Genomic DNA, 16,856 nt, shown 5'->3' with positions numbered 1-16,856 from the left:
AGTAATGCACTGGTGATGGGAACCAAAGTGAAAGGACAGTGGCTTCACTGTGCACAAGCAACCTCATGTCCCTTACAACTTGGTACATGTCCAGGTACAATCAGCAGCCAGCAAAGGTCTGTCGGCTATGTGCAGAGTGCCCACCTATAAAAACCCTTTCGCACACACGCTAGCAGGTGGAGGGGAGGGATTGTCGCGTGGCCTTGCTTTTCCAAGATGGGACAAAACACAGGCACACAGTATCGTGTTCAGTGGGCAACTTACGGAGGGTAAATTAATACTCTGTGCAATGGTCAAAGTGGTCAAGATACAACTTATGGAGGTGGTCAATATAGAGAGGTTGGTCTCCCATAGTGTATATGCAGTGTCTGTCCATACTGTGAAAATTAGGTCAACTTAAGGAGGTGGTCAATATAGAGAGGTGGTCAAATTTGGAGGTTCTACTATATAATTTTGTCTTGTTTTACTATGCTATTGCAGAAAGTCTAACTGGCTGTTATGATTGATGATTGGCAACCTTTAGTCTCGAAAGACTATGGTATAAGCCTACAGCACCCAGTATTCCCAGGCAGTCTCCCATCCAAGTACTAACCAGGCCTGACCCTGCTTAGCTTCCAAGATCAGACGAGATCGGGCATGTGCAGGGTAACAGTTGTGATTGCCTTAAAACTTTTGAGGCATACAGGTGAACTCTTGGAGTACATGTGTGCCTTGAGGTATTTATGATATCCATATATGTCATAAGATATAGATTCCAGAAACATATCATGTATTTCAAGCGATACCAGTGCTTTAAAAACAAAGAAGCAACTCACAGTTTTACATCTTTAGTGGAAATGTGTGTGGTCTCAAGACTAGATATATTAGCAAGTCACAACATATTAAATCTCTGAATAGAAAAAAAGGCAGGCTTAAACCATGAAACTAATCCAGTTATGCTTTGACAGAGGTTCTTTTCAGGTCAAGGCTAAGGTCTTCGACTGCAAGGAAGAGACACTGGAATGGGGGACAGAGACAGAGAGGATTTCTGTGCTCAACCAACACTTATTTTCCCCAATGCAATAATTACATGCTATTTTAGAAGAGACACATTCAGTTGACACAAATAGCTTCTGCTGAAGCACTGTTGCTGAGAAAACTGATTACATACATTCTATTGTATAGAATGCATATAGGAGGGAGGGTTTGTACAGTCACTTTGATTCAATACCACTATTCACAGATCAGATTGGCCAAACTCTCCCCCATGACACAACATTAATCTTAGATGTTCTATATAGCTCTCTATTGCCTCCGTCAACTATAGAAAGAATAAAAAATGATTCTGGAACAAGTATCTGGTCTGGCAACTACTGAAAAGATGAACAGAAATAAAATGCAAATGTTTCCCCCAATTAATGCTTCACCACTTTTTGGATCTTTAATTAAGGCCAAACATGTTGTGTTATGCTTCCTACGCCATGAGTCTCTAAACCACGGGTATCAAAATTTGTTTCATACAGTGGACCAAATAGCGTGCATTCATGGCACCTGCAGAGGGCTGAAAGTAAACATCATTAAGCAAGATAATGGCCAAGGGGGCTGGGGGACTTTGTTCTCATGTAGGAACTTGTTAACTGCAAATGACAGAAGAGAAAATATGCAAATCCTGACCATATTTCAAAATATGGGAGAGCCAATTACACATTGGCCACCCTTTCAACAGTGTCACAGAGGTGCTATGTAACATGACACCTCAGCAGAAGCACCTCTGCTGAAAAGGCGGCCTGCATGATAACTGGGCTCTCCCAGCAGCTTGGCTGTGTATCCGCTCTTGGTCTGCCCCTTCCCCCACAGCTTTCCTTGCCTTCTGAGGACCCCCCTTTCTCTCCCTGCAAGAGCTCCAGCAGAAGTGATGCTGCTGAACGATCAGTGCTTCCGTGGGCTGTATCCAGCCCATAAGCCTTATGTTTAGTATCCCCGCTCTAAACTATGGCTATGGCTCAGCCAACCTGCTGAGCCCAGTGGCATTATATTACATGCCCCCCTGCTCCTTCCTTCCTCCCACCACACTCCAACTGCTGGACAAAGTCACTCCAACTGAGAGATAGCAAGCATTCCCACAGCTGCAAATATTTCAAAAATTTTGCAAACATTTTCTTCTACTGTGAAAATTTGTAGTTATTTTTTAAAAATTGTACAATTGACCCGCTTCAGTTCACCATAAGAGTAAGTCTGAGCAAGGAGCACGGGCAGCTGAACTTCTGAAGAATCCAGAATACGCCACTATAATATGAAAGGGGCAGGTATTTAATTCAAGTACATATATCACAAAAGATTTATTATAAAAGGAACTCAGTTGCCCAAATCAAAAACTATAGGATACCTAACCAGACAGGGAAATCAGCTAATGGCTTCCCTTTTGTGCTTCCTTGCCTTTCTAATATTGCCTTTCTAATTACAAACTACATATCAATTTGCTTGATAAATTAACAAGACAACACTCACAGTTTGGATACTATCTCAGTCCAGTCCAGTGTACTATGTAATAGGCTGAGGCTGAATCAAAAGGTAACACTCCTTCTAGTTCTGCAGTCAAATCATTATTCCCCATTATGCTAAATGTCACACCAATGCAAAATGCTTACCAAAGCAAGCAAGGAAGGACTGAGTTAAGAATGCAACTGTCTATAAATAAAAATAAAATCAAAACATATGAAAGTAAATAGACGAAAGTATATATATTAAGGTTGATGATAATTACAGATTGAAATTTTTGTCAAATTGGTATTGTCATTATAGAATGGAGGAAAGTAATAATTAATGGGTTTTTTTGTTTATGGTGATTTAAAATGGTATTAACTACAGTTCTTCTATTTCCTAATGTTTTCCATTTGTACTACCTTTAACCTATGTATATTTGGTCCTTCCTGTACCCATATCTTTAATTTAAAAAAAATTGCAACTGCCTGTGTAGGAGAAAGAAAGGACATCTTCACTGAATGCAAGAGAGCTGGAGTGCTACTTGACACTGTTTGGCCTGCCAACCTGACACAGAGACAAGCATCCAACTGCTTCTCTTGTAACAAGGATAAAGTGCACATATTCTAACCACTTGTCTCAATGGCAGCTTCATCCAGGGACTGAAGCTTCAATGCAGTGCAATCCAGGTTTTCTCATGAGACTCTCTTCCCATTTTGGTTCAGAATGTTGGCTTGTTGCCACATGCAGATCATGTTGAAGTCCGTTCCACATGGGAGTCAGGGGGTGGAATATCCATTCTAATTTGTCCCATAGTAAGTGTGGTAGTAATGGGGATCTGGCCACAGCTGAGTCATTTTATGAACATTGATAATTCTCTCTATACTGGATGCAAACACAGTAGTGGTTACATCTCAGACAGGAAAGCTTAACACTATGTTAGCCTAATCATGAGGCTGCAGCATGGAAGCATCTGATGCCAAGAATGAGGAAGGGGGAAAGAAAGAAATATTTCTGACTGTGCTGCATTTAAAGGACAGTGGAACTCTCCTCTTACAAATAATCCTAACAATTGTTACCGGAGCAGCAATTTTTTTGTGGCAATGAGTTCTAATACACACAAGCAAAGAAGTTCAGTTGGACTTGATCCAATTCCGGAATATAAAGGAGGGAAGCCAAGATATAAAGAACTAGGAAGCACATATATACTCACATATGAGAATACCACACAGTTGCAGTCATGAGGATGAACATCCTGAAACATCATTTAGTAGTGTGTCATTGAAATGAGTGGATGTTTCATTAACTTGTATGACACTTTTAACATGCAAAATGTTTCATGGCTGTAATTCGTATTGACAACAATCCTATGAGACAGGCACATGAATGATTCCATATTACATATAGTAAGCCGAGGTAATTCATGATAGTGACCTCTACCGCTCAAGTGGAGGGGCATTTTCACACACAACACTAGAATCACCTTTGAGCAGTGGTTCCCAAGCTTTTTGTCTTGCGGCTCCTTTGACCAACTGGGCCATTGGCTGCGGCTCCCCACTAGGGCTATAATCCTATACATTGTAAAGGGCGGCAGGGGTTTTTTTTGCAAGGATTTCACCAGCTCCCCTTGGCTGGTTTCCACCAGGGAGCCATGGCTCACAGTTTGGGAACCTCTGCCTTTGGGTATGACTTATGGAGGAATTGAAAAACTTTTTTAATAATTACTTTAGCAGATATGGATTTTACGGATGTGGGAAACGCCGGAGACGCCGGCTTCCAAAGGAGCTGCCCCCAGCGTGATGAAATGCACCTTTTGGCTCTCTTCCACCCATCCACATCAACATCCAGGAGCTACTGAGAGAGGCTGGAAAGCTTCTTTTCTCGCGTCACGTGTGACAGCAACACCCCAAGCCCTGGCTCTGCACTAAAGAGTCGAGGGCGCCCGCTGGCCAGGCGCAGGAGGAGCGCCAGGAAAGGCTTTCCATGAAGCAGCAGTCACAGCCTGGGCCGGGCTCGCCTGCGCGGGCTTTGCAGCTCATCAGGACGCAGCCGCGCTGGGCATCCTTGCCAACTTCTTGCCTCCCTTCCAGCGCCTGGCACCGACGAGAGCGCCACAGGAAAAAGGAAGCCGCCACCTCCAGGATGAGCGCCCGAGCCTGCCTGAGACTGCAATCCCGTGCACGCTTTCCTGGGAGTAAGCCCCACTTGACTCCCTGGGGCTTGCTTCCGAGTAGTCCTGCACAGGCCAGGGCTGGGAGTACTCAGGGCTGCTGTTGCAGAGCCCGGCGCCAGAACCCGACCCCCCCCCCGGCCCTTCCACAGCAGTAAGCGGAGCAAGGACAAGTCACAGATTGACCTCGCAGAGGCTGAAATCCCGGGGCCCCCTCCGCCTCCACGCCTGTTGGCCCAAGCGCGTCCCAGAGGAGGAGGAGGAGAGCCTGGGGGCAGAGCCAAAAGCTCCCCCTGCCAACTTGACAGGGGCCCTCCACACACACACACACACACACACACACACACACTGCCCCAGAAAGGGCTGCGAACAAAGTTGCCACTGCAAACTTCCCTGGCAACCTTGTAACTGCAGAGCCCTCTCCTTGGCAAGAAAGAAACCCTCTGCCTGCCTTGGTGGAGCTTGCAAGCAACGCGCGCGCCCACTGCACCAGCCCAGGGCTCCCTGGCCACTGACCGCACCAAGTTCAGTGCCAAACTTCAGCTCTGCTGCTTCAGCGTCCAGGGGAAAAAGCAGCCAGAGGCAGCCAGCTCATGTCGCTCCCTCCCTCCTGGCTGCAGCCTTGACCAAGGCGCCCCCCCCCCTTCTCCAGCCTGCAGTATTTGGTTACCTCCTGATCTTCTCTGCAGATGCAGCAGGACAATTCGCCTCGCGCTGGCTGGAGAGAACCAGCCGGTGTGTGTCTGCGCGCGCGCCTCTCCAGCCTCTTTTTCCCCCCTCAGCTAGCTCCCTGAACTCGCCCAGCAGTGCGCGTGCTCCAGCCCCGCCGGGACGGCACCTTCCGTCCTCCTCCGGTGCCGCGAGGTAGCCGCAGCACCTGCCTTCTCCGGTGACGTCACAGCGTTCTCCAGGGCAGTCCCTGGCCCCAGAAAGTGGGGAGGCGGTGAGGGCCCTTTGCTGGCCTTGGCCGGGAGGTAGCGAAGTTGGCAACAGGCTAAGGACGCAACGCACACAGGGACAGCTTGTTGGGGGGAGTTGGTAGGAGGTACACCAGGACCCTCAGTTGCCAACTTTTCCTGCCAGGACACCTGACAGCCCAAGCCTAGCCACACTTTCCTGGGAGTAAGCCCCATTGACTCTAATGGCACTTACTTCTGAGTAGACAGGCTTAGGATTGGGCTGTGAGTCTTTAACAGCTGGTTGACCTGCAGCACTTTTGCAGGTGAGGCTCTTTCCCCCCTCCCCATGTCCTCCTCCCTGTCAGGAAAAGCTTCTCTTGCCAATACTTACTGTTAAAAAGGCACAGGAGCATTCTAGGAAGAAAATGTTGGCAACTCTGCCAGGGAAACTGTGGGAAACCCCCAACCGGTGCATTCCTATGGTACATAAAATGTTTGGGGGCTTCTAATGTGAAGCTATCTGGAGCCATACTGCACAAGATGGATGATGAAAAATGAAAAGATCAAGAAGTAACAGAACAAGCTGTTTGAGAGGCAGTATTTAAATATGTTAAATCAGAGATTTTCAACCAGGGTGCCTTGGTCCGTTGGTGTGCCACGAATGATCTGCAAGTGTGCCATGGGAATTTGGGAGAGGATCATTTATTAGTAGGACCATTGGGGGATTTAAGCCCCAGAGCAGCAGCATGGTGTGCCCTGTCATTAGTTAAAAAAAACTGTTGGCGTACCTTGATAATTTTAACACAGTGTGCCAGGTGATGAAAAAGGTTGAAAATTGCAGTGTTAAACCATTCAGTAGGTCTCTTTTTTTAAAGCAGAGAATCCGAATCTGCTTGATGCTGTCCTGCCAACAGAGGGCTTGAGTTCCAGTTTTTGCTTAGTCATAAACTTCTTTTGCAAATATCTCCCTATGTGTTTCTCATCTTTGAAGTGGGGATAAGGTGACCTACCTCACAAACTTGCTCTGGAGATTAATACCAGTCTGATCCTACCCATGTTTCCGTGAAAGTAAGCCTCATTTGTTTCAATGGCACTTCCAAAGAAAGAGTCAGTCTGAAACTCAAGTAAGAACCTCACAGCACAATCTTTAGCATGACTACTCAGAAGTAAGTGCCACTGTGTTAAATGTGTGTGTGTACAGGGTTGCAAGAGAAAGAGTGTCGGAGATCGTTGAGCCAAGGTACAGAAAGTCATGGACAACCTCCAGTTCATGCTCAGAGATTGTAATGCAGGGAGGTGAGTCCACATCCTGAACCATGACCTGTGTTTTCTTCAGGCTGATTGGAGTCCAAAATCTTGGAGTCAGTCAACGATCTCCGACACTCTTTCTCTCGATACCGAGCTAAACAAGCGCATCGGTAAAGCAGCTACCACGTTTTCCAGACTCACAAAGAGAGTCTGGTCCAACAAGAAGCTGACGGAACATACCAAGATCCAGGTCTACAGAGCTTGCGTCCTGAGTACACTTCTGTACTGCAGCGAGTCATGGACTCTTTGCTCACAACAGGAGAGGAAACTGAATGCTTTCCACATGCGCTGCCTCCGACTCGGCATCACCTGGCAGGACAAAGTTCCAAACAACACAGTCCTGGAACATGCTGGAATCCCTAGCATGTATTCACTGCTGAAACAGAGACGCCTGCGTTGGCTTGGTCATGTCGTGAGAATGGATGATGGCCGGATCCCAAAGGATCTCCTCTATGGAGAACTCGTGCAAGGAAAGCGCCCTACAGGTAGACCACAGCTGCGATACAAGGACATCTGCAAGAGGGATCTGAAGGCCTTAGGGATGGACCTCAACAAGTGGGAAACCCTGGCCTCTGAGCGGCCCGCTTGGAGGCAGGCTGTGCAGCATGGCCTTTCCCAGTTTGAAGAGACACTTTGCCAACAGTCTGAGGCTAAGAGGCAAAGAAGGAAGGCCCATAGCCAGGGAGACAGACCAGGGACAGACTGCACTTGCTCCCGGTGTGGAAGGGATTGTCACTCCCGGATTGGCCTTTTCAGCCACACTAGACGCTGTGCCAGAACCACCTTTCAGAGCGCGATACCATAGTCTTTCGAGACTGAAGGTTGCCAATACAGGGTTGCAACCCTAGTGTAGGAAGACTGAAACAGAGCAAGTTGCTTCTTCCTCTTTTATTCAGCTATGATAAGCACAGGATACCTGTCCTCAGTCTAAAAAGTTTCTGGTTACCTAAAAAGGCACAGGAAAACTCTCCTCCTTCCATTCTGAGATGCCTCCTATTGTGCTACATCCTTATCTTAGATCTAATTTCCATGAGAGGCTACAAGCAGAGAATAATGGTGACTTGGCTTTATTTCAGATGAATAAGAAGTAAATCTGAATGCATTAGGAGGACATTATGCTCTCTGAACCAAGAATTAAAATATGAATGGAATTTAGAATGTAACTTTGCTGTTTTACCACATGAAAGACAATTCTGTTTACTTTCATTGTGATTAGCTCAAGGAAAAAAAGAACACAAAACAAGTGCCTCCACAAAAATAAATACCTGTTTGGTGAGCAAACACCTGACTCAAGTCTCATTGAAGTGATTTATAACGTATTACTAGAGGTGTGTGAAAACTGTGGCATTTTACTCAGGCGTAAGCCCAATTGTATACAGACTTAGGCTGTAAACCTATCTTACCAGAAACAAACATTACAGACTTGAGCTATTTGGTTCTGATTGAACAAGAAGTAAAGTTATAGCAGCATCCAAAGCTGGTGACTGCACTTAGAAAGACTTTCTAAGGCTTTCAAAGGCAGACTCCACCTGATAGCCTCTGAACTATCCCATCAGGAAAGGCTAAGTCACAAAGATCTTTTAGCATGTTAGGGCCCAATCCTATCCAACTTTCCAGTGCTGATGCAGCCCTGATGTAAGGGAAGAAACATTCCCTTTACTTGAGGAGGCTTGTGTTACTGCCTTCCCACCACAGCACACATCCTCATTGGCATGACTGCATCAGTGCTGGAAAGCTGGATAGAATTGGGCCCTTAATTTCTGTTTGCTCAAAAGCTGGAATGGATATAAAACCCTAAGGAAGTGGTTCTCACACATTTAGCACCAGGACCGAGCCCCACTGGAAGTGATGTCATGACCAGAAGTGACATCATCAAGCAGGAAGTTTTTTTTTTTTTAACAATCCTAGGCTGCAAGCCTACCCATACTTACCGAGGAGTAAGTCCCATTTACTATCCCTGTTAAAAAAATATACATCACAGCTTGTTAAAACTACAGGTCTGTGACATTTCCTCAAATGCAGTCACATATTGTGGTAGCATCAAGCCTAATCCATTTAAAAATAAAATATTGAAATGAGTGGTGACCCACCTGAAATTGGCTCATGACCCACCTAGTGGGTCTCAACCCACAGTTTGAGAAACACTGCTCTAAGTAACACAGCAGCTCATCTTCCCATTTCCATCTTAAACTTGGTGAAACTTAAGCTCTTATCAAATATGGCAAAGACAATGGAATCTTTCCTATGCTTAGTAAACACCAATGTCATCCCTGGAGTAAGATAGGTAGTTCCTCTATCCTTGCAGTTACTTATTAGCAAGGTTTCCATCTTTAGTTTTTAAAAATACTGGCACTAAAGAAAGTGTGATTAACTTTGAGCATGTACAGAGTGCATTCCTTCCACCAAAAATACATAGACTCATAAAATCAAAGACTTGGATGCAGATAATGAGGATACGTGGCAATCATAGGGAAAATAGGGGACAGCAAAGAGAAGACACAGTATTTTGGAAGAAGCTAAAAAGAATTGTGTTCAGCAAGGCCTTCCCAACTCAGTAGTTCAGTGTCTGTGGGAGGAGACTAGGGACAAAGCAAGATCATATAGGAAAACTTTGGAGTCAGTGAGTCAGTTCTGTTCTCTACCATCCATATTACCTGTGTTCTGGATCATAGTTCAAATTATAAAACAGATAAGGTGATAATTTTGACTAAAGCCTGCTTGTGTAGAATTATAGTGGGTTCAAGTCTACAGAGCAGACATGGATATTTATTAAACAACATGGAGACCAAACTTGTTTATAGATACAGGTTTTTCAGGGCCCAATCCTATCCAATTTTCCAGTGCTGATGCAGCCATGCCAATGGGGCTTGTGCTGCATACTGTGGTGGGGGGACAGTCAAGAAGGCCTTCTCAGGGTAAGGGAACAAATGTTCCTTTACCTCTGGACTGTGTCACAGCTGTATTTGTGTTGGAATGTTGTATAGAACTGGCCTTTAATTGCCTTTTCAGACAGTACCCTGTTCATCATAGTAGAAAACCCAAGTCATAGTGTAGCATTTCTGTCTGAGGAAATTTACCCTTCAGTCTTAAACACCTTTAATTGGATCAAAGATCTCTTTGAAGTACCTGGAAGAAGTACATTCTTCCAAGTACTTGTGTTTACAATCTGTGTTTTACATGGAATTCAGCATAGGTATCGACACCCTTTCCACAGAACAGGTAGTCCTTTTTGCCTACAGTAAGGTTGTGTGTTTTCATTACCAAGCCCACCTTTTAGAGTGTCATAGAAAGTTTATTTTAAGAACACAGGCTGAGAGAATGATTTACCAACTAGAGATAAAGTTGCTCTTTTCAACCAAATGTGTCCTCTGTACCCTAGTTCTTCAGATGAACCTTTAATAACCTACAGTGCTGATTAATCTCTCCCCCCCCCTTTTCTATTTGACTTTAAACATAGAAAACTCTGATTGACTAAATGCATAGTGAATGCATAGCCGCCTTGAGTGCTCTTTTCTGGAGTGGAAAGGCAGATATAAATTCTGCAAATAAAATAAATAAATAAATAGTGAACCTTACTCCCTGCATTCCTTTCCTTCTGATCTACCTAATGAAAGTTCTTTGTTAATCCAGAAGCTTCCTTTCTCATACAATTACAGCAATAAAAGGTCTTCCCTTAAAGTAACAGATATCTACATATAAGATTTTATTGAAGGTTATCTCTGTGGGCCCTTGCTGTTCAAGGAGAGATGGGTAATTAACAGGGACACTCTCTCCCTATGCCTATTTAACTGGCATCTTCTTTAATGCCATTTAGGCACCTGCTGGAGACATTTTTATTCATCAAACCATTTAGGGACCTTAAATTGAAGGGTTGGCATAATTGGATGTTCCCTACTGTTTTGCTGTTGTGCTGTGTTGCAAGGCTGCCTTAAAAATCTGTACTGAAAGATGGGTTATAAGACATATAAATACATGCATGCATAAATAGCTGGCATCCACAGGCAAAGACAGCACAAGCCTACATGTGTCTACTCAAAAGTAAGCCCCATTCTGTCCAGTGGTGCTTACTCCCAGGAAAGTGTGTATAGGATTTCAGCTAGAGAAAACTAACCTACCTTAGGCTGCAGTCCTAACCACACTTTCTGAGAGTTAGCCCCCATTGAACAAAATAGGACTTACTTCTGAGTAGACCCGGTTAGGATTGTGCCCCTAGTGCAGCCATTTTCAACCACTGTGCCATCGCACACTGATGTGCCGTGAGTGGTCCACAGGTGTGCCACAGGAATTTGGGGGAAGGTCATTTATTAATAGGGCCAATGGGAGATGTGAGCCCCCAGTGGCAGTATTTTGTGCATTATCAATTGTCAAAAACCTGGTGGTGTGCCTTGACCATTTTAGTGCTTTGTCAGTGTGCCATGAGATGAAAAGGGTTGAAAATCACTGCCCTAGTGACTGGAAAGTGCACAGCCAAGCTCTTATCAAGCACAATTATAAATATAAGGGCTCCTTTCAGTGTCTCTTTGAAGCTGTGTGACTGTGTTTGTGGCATGCCTGTAAGTGAATACTGTCTTGGTCCTACAATGTCATTACCTGATTGTTAGGGCTTGAAAGCTTGTCACATTTCATTCCCCCCCCCCCCAAAAAAATATTTTTACACAGCATCCCCTCAAGCCATCTCATCTGACAGTTTTAGTGCACAGTCATTCCTATTGTTTCCTCCTATTCCTTGTATTAATTTTACCGGGGGGGGGGGGGAAGAGGGATAAGTAATGTTTGATTTAAAATAAATACAGTAGTTCAAACCACATAAAACTGACAAAGGAACTTAAAGTCATGTGTTCTGAAGCTGCCCATTGGCAAAATGAGGCAAGTTTTCATGCTGAGAGCATATTTTCAAAGGACAGAAAAATGAATCTGCAGTCTTTATTTAAATCAAATATTGGTTTTGATCCAGTGATCCCCAAGGGATTAAGCTTGTGCCCAACTGGGTACAATGCTCTGTTTTTTCCAGTGACTGTTCCCCAGTCTTCATTGGCAACTACCTCTGAAATTCCTCCTAGCTTGTTAGTTAGTGAGTATTTGGGGCAGTTACTCAGAAGCTCCATTGTGTGCCTGGATAACTGCCTGGGCTACTGGTTTAACCCATTTTTGCCCGATTCACAGGTGTACACATTTGGTCCCTGTTGCATATATGCAATGTTGGGCAGAAATGGCTTAATCCATGGGATTTACTTGTGTGTAAGTCTGGGCAGGATCAGGCTGCAAATCTTAGTCCATTGTTTTAAATGGGCTTAGTGATGCCTGTTTTTACTGTATCTTTAAGGTCCCTTCAATTTCCTGCAGTCCACAGTAGAGTATAGTTCCCTGAACCTTTTTTCTTGCATAAAGGGCAAAATCCAGCAAATTGCTTTAGCCTCAGTGAAAGCTCTGGAATATCAGCCTCATCCTATCTGAGTCTGCTCAGAAGTAAGTCCCACTGATTTCAGTAGGACCTTTTCCATATACTTGTGCAGCTCACTTTTGTTGGATTATCATTATGCTCAGAGTCAGCAACCAAATACAAATATACAGCAAGCAACATGAAACATGGCAGCACAGTGACTGCACCAACAAGTGAACTGACTTGCAGTGTCAACCAGTTATTACTTGTACTTCTTGTGCTACTGTTTCAGAGTGTTTTGGCCATGCAAAATAGAGACACCCCCCCTTGGTACTATGCTATATTATGGCCTGTTTCTAACTGGTATGTCCTATCCATTTTTCTTTAATGATTTTAGCATGTCCTTCCTTCAAGGAATATATGGAAGTAAAATATATAAAATTCTGTCTCATCCACATTTTTGTCCTCCCAGTAACCCTACAAGGTAGGGTATGCTGAGACACAGTGACAGGCATAAAGTTACCCAGTGAACTTGATGGCTCAGTGACGTGTCAGTTGATATTGCGCTAGCTGAAGCAGAACACCTCCAGTAAAACTCCTTCATCTCTTCCTTCTGTCTTTTTCCTATTAAAACCACACCCCCAATATCTATTGTTTCAAACTCTTCCCCTTTTTATAAGGGAGGGAAAAACTGCATGGCGTCATTTTGCCTTTCTTCTTTTGCAGGTAATCTTAGAGAGTATTGAGGGGTGTTCATGCTGTCCCTGGGGACTGGTCCACTCCACTCCATGGTCTGCTGCCTAGGGTGGCTGGCTTCACCCTGGTTCAAGAGAGGATCAGCCCAAGCTGAGAAGGCATTTGAACCAGGGTCTCCCTGATCCAACAAACTATGCTGGCTCTTTCCAGTAGTTTCCTATTCAGGTAGTTTCCAAGGCCAAACCTGCTGAGCTTAAGCAGTAGAACAGCATTGTATGTCTTCAAACTATTCTCTGTACAATGGGAGATGTCCACTTACTTTGTTAGGAGATCGCTTGAGAAACACCCATTCCAGATAGAGGAAATGTCTGAAACTAGTTTTGTTAAATCTGTGTGTGTGCTAGAAGAATTTCAAAAAGAGATGCAGTACTTTATATGTTGCCATGGCTAGTATTTTATGTACATTTCAGGTTATTCTGGAACTAACAGTATGTTAGGGCCCAATCCTATCCAGTTTTCCAGTGCTGATGCAGCTGTGCCAACGGGGCATGCACTGCATCCTGTGGTGGGGGACCAGTCATGCAGGCCTCCTCAAGGTAAGTGAATGCTTGTTCCCCTACCTCAGGGTTTCAATGGTACTGTCTCTCCCTCATAAGTTCAAGTTCTGCTGTGAGATAGAAGGGATAAGGCTCTAATCCTACACATTCTTACCTAGGAATCAGCTCCATTGAACTTGATAAGACTTACTTCTGAGTAGACATGCATAGCCATGGGCACTAAGAGTATTTGAAAAACTGACAGCCCAATCCTAACCAACTTTCCAGCACCAATGCAGGTGCAATGCAACCCCAAGGTAAGGGAACAAACATTCCCTCACTTTGAGGAGAGCTCCATGATTGCTTCTCCATAACAGAATACAGCACGTGCCCCATTGACACAGCTGCATCAGTGCTGGAAAGTTGTTTAGGATTGGGCTGTGAGCAGCATTAAAAGCAGACAGAATCTTGCCTGATGTTAAAGGGCAATGTATTTAGGATATTGCTGGAGTAATTCAAGGAATGTACTGTACTCTAGATAGGGCCAAGTGAATCTGGTGTGTTTTGCTTGTCTAGTAGTCATTCCAGCATCTTTGACCCACACTGATCTATTTATGGAATCAGTTTGGACTTCCAAAGTTTTATCTTTTCATGATTAGAGCTACTCTTTGAAGCCAATGCCTTGAATGCTCTGGTTGGCTGGCTGGCAACCTTCAGTCTCAAAAGATTGTGGTATAAGCCTACAGCACCGGGTATTCCCAGGTGGTGTCCCATCCAAGTACTAACCAGGCCTGACCCTGCTTAGCTTCCGAGATCAGGCATGGTTGGGTACCAGATAAGCAAATATACTTTATCAAGGCTGTCCCGAATGTCCCATTACCCAGGGAAAAGAGAGTGTGCAAAGCTATAGATTTTCAGACATGGGTTAGTTGCCAGAGTGCACCTATATCTGCAATATAGAGCATATAAAAATGCATTGCCTTCAAGAAAGAACATGTTGGCAGCCTTTCTTGGGAAAGGGTGGCAGGAATGCGGATGCATTCCTTGCAAGTATTCTTTTGTGATTGTGAGCAAAGAATATGTCAGAACAAAGTTACTTACAGAGATTAAACAACCAAAGTACAGTAGTTGTTTATGTTAGGCTACAAGCTGCCAGAAAGAGCAATTGTATCTTGCCTTAGCCCTAGACTATCACATTTTACTTAAGTTGGAAATTGAATTGATGTAACATAGTGGTTAAGGGACTGCACAGTGAATCAAGAGTTCCCTGGTCTGCATTTTGCCTCTGCTATGATTCACAGGCTGGCCTTAGGTAAGCCACTCCCACTCAGCCTCAGATGCAATATGGAGATAATAATCCTGAATGTGCTGGAATCCCTAGCATGTATGCACTGCTGAAACAGAGACGCATGCATTGGCTCAGTCATGTCGTGAGAATGGATGATGGCTGGATCCCAAAGGATCTCCTCTATGGAGAACTCGTGCAAGGAAAGCGCCCTACAGGTAGACCACAGCTGCGATACAAGGACATCTGCAAGAGGGATCTGAAGGCCTTAGGAGTGGACCTCAGCAGGTGGGAAACCTTGGCCCCTGAGCGGCCTGCTTGGAGGCAGTCTGTGCAGCATGGCCTTTCCCAGTTTGAAGAGACACTTGGCCAACAGTCTGAGGCTAAGAGGCAAAGAAGGAAGGCCCATAGCCAGGGAAACAGACCAGGGACAGACTGCACTTGCTCCCAGTGTGGAAGGGATTGTCACTCCCGAATTGGCCTTTTCAGCCACACTAGACACTGTTCCAGAACCACCTTTCAGAGCGTGATACCATAGTCTTTCGAGACTGAAGGTTGCCAACAACCTTATAGGACTGTTGTAAGGAAAACGTAAAGATAATATATAGGGATCAGAAATCAACCAGCACCCTAATCCTAATGAATCACTGTGCTAGTGGAACATAGGGTCTGCTGGCATGTGCTGTCACAGAAACACCTTAAAGCATTTTGCAACAGCGTTGCTAGCTGGTGGGAAGGCCTGAGCCTTCCCATGCACAGCAGTGGAGCAAAGGATGCCTGCTGAACCAGGTAAGTCTGAGGCGGGAGTTGGGGGAGGATGGGGAGGGGGTAGAATGGGGCAGGGGAGGGTGGCGATGGGGGCAGGGTTGACATATCAGGCATGAGCAGAGGGCAGAATTGGTTGCACCAGTGCAGGCCATATGCTATCCCCCTTCCTGGGCCCGATCCATTTGAATGGATCAACCCAGATTTGCGCCAGTGATATAGCTGCTGGAGCTTATCAAGGGTCCAGGGAACAAATGCTCCTCTTCCTGAGGATATCTCCAGTAGCTAGAATTCCCTTGCAAGATGCAGCATAGCCCACACCAGTGCCGCTGTATCACCACATTGGAATTTAGTTTGGATTGGGCTGTTGGTGGAATAGAGGCAAAGAAAGCTATTGTTTCAGTTACATGTTCTTAATTAGAGTAGAGAATGGGGGCCAAGGCATGGTGCCAAGAGCTGTGTAGAGAAGGTTGGTTAATTACAGGAAAAGGTGCAGGAAAGAGCCATTCAAATGATCAAGGAGTTGCATCACCTTCCCTTCATGGAAGGAGGATTTGCTTGAAATTGGATCACCTCTAAAAGTTTCCTTAACATTCCCTTGAAAAAAAGATTTGCTCAAAACTGAAACATTGTCAGAATAAAGGTTATACTCCAGTCCTGCAAGCTCTTTCTTTTTTTTTTTTGTCCTGGGCAGTTCAGGTTTGAGCATCTTATCTTCATGGAAAGGCTAAAGTGATTGGAGCTTTTCAGCTTAGATAAAAAGGTAACAGGGCAGGGGAGCAAGCTTGGGAAAAATTTATGAAACGAAGCATGCAGGGCAGACGTTTCCCTCCCCCTTCCATAATATTTGAGATTGCAGTCTTTTAGGAGTAAGTGCCATGGAACTCAATAGGGCTGAGCAGACATGCATAGCCTAGTGATGTGAGGCATCCAAAGAAACTGGTTGGCAGTAGATTCAGGACAGAAAAAAGAAAGCCCCCACCCTGTTCCCATTTCCCCCAAAACAACATTAATTTATGGAATTATACACACACACACACACACACACACACACACACACACACACACTTTTTTCTGGTGATCCTGTTGTTGTTTTTGTTAACAGGGCGTGCCATTGGAAGATGATCATGAAACCTGCTTTAAAGCTTTAGCTAACTAGACTAAGTGCAACTCCCTCAAGCCTCTAGTGCAGTGCTATTCAAACTGGGGCGTCGCAATGCCCCAGCCTGAGGGCCCTGGTCTCTGCCCCCTTAAGGGGCAGGGGCAGCCTAGAGGCAGCGGGAAGGCAGCGGCGTGATCCCCAGGATCGCGCCACTCAGGGGGCTGCAGGGGCTTGGGTGCACTTACCCAAGCCTCC

The 16,856-nt window shown here is 45.0% G+C and overlaps 1 protein-coding gene across 2 annotated transcripts in view; it reads right to left on the bottom strand.

Annotated features, from left to right (window-relative positions):
* Window positions 1-5,373, bottom strand: part of MTUS1 (microtubule associated scaffold protein 1) — a 130,767-nt gene extending 125,394 nt beyond the window's left edge. For both annotated transcript variants that reach the window (XM_066632306.1, XM_066632307.1), the window contains exon 1: window positions 5,301-5,373. The gene's annotated coding sequence lies outside the window, so the exon portion shown is untranslated. The remainder of the gene's footprint in view (window positions 1-5,300) is intronic.
* Between the last annotated feature and the right edge of the window lie 11,483 nt (window positions 5,374-16,856).

This window comes from Tiliqua scincoides, chromosome 6 (assembly GCF_035046505.1).
Source record: "Tiliqua scincoides isolate rTilSci1 chromosome 6, rTilSci1.hap2, whole genome shotgun sequence".
Taxonomy (NCBI): domain Eukaryota; kingdom Metazoa; phylum Chordata; class Lepidosauria; order Squamata; family Scincidae; genus Tiliqua; species Tiliqua scincoides.
This window is presented reverse-complemented; position numbering and strand designations above follow the sequence as displayed.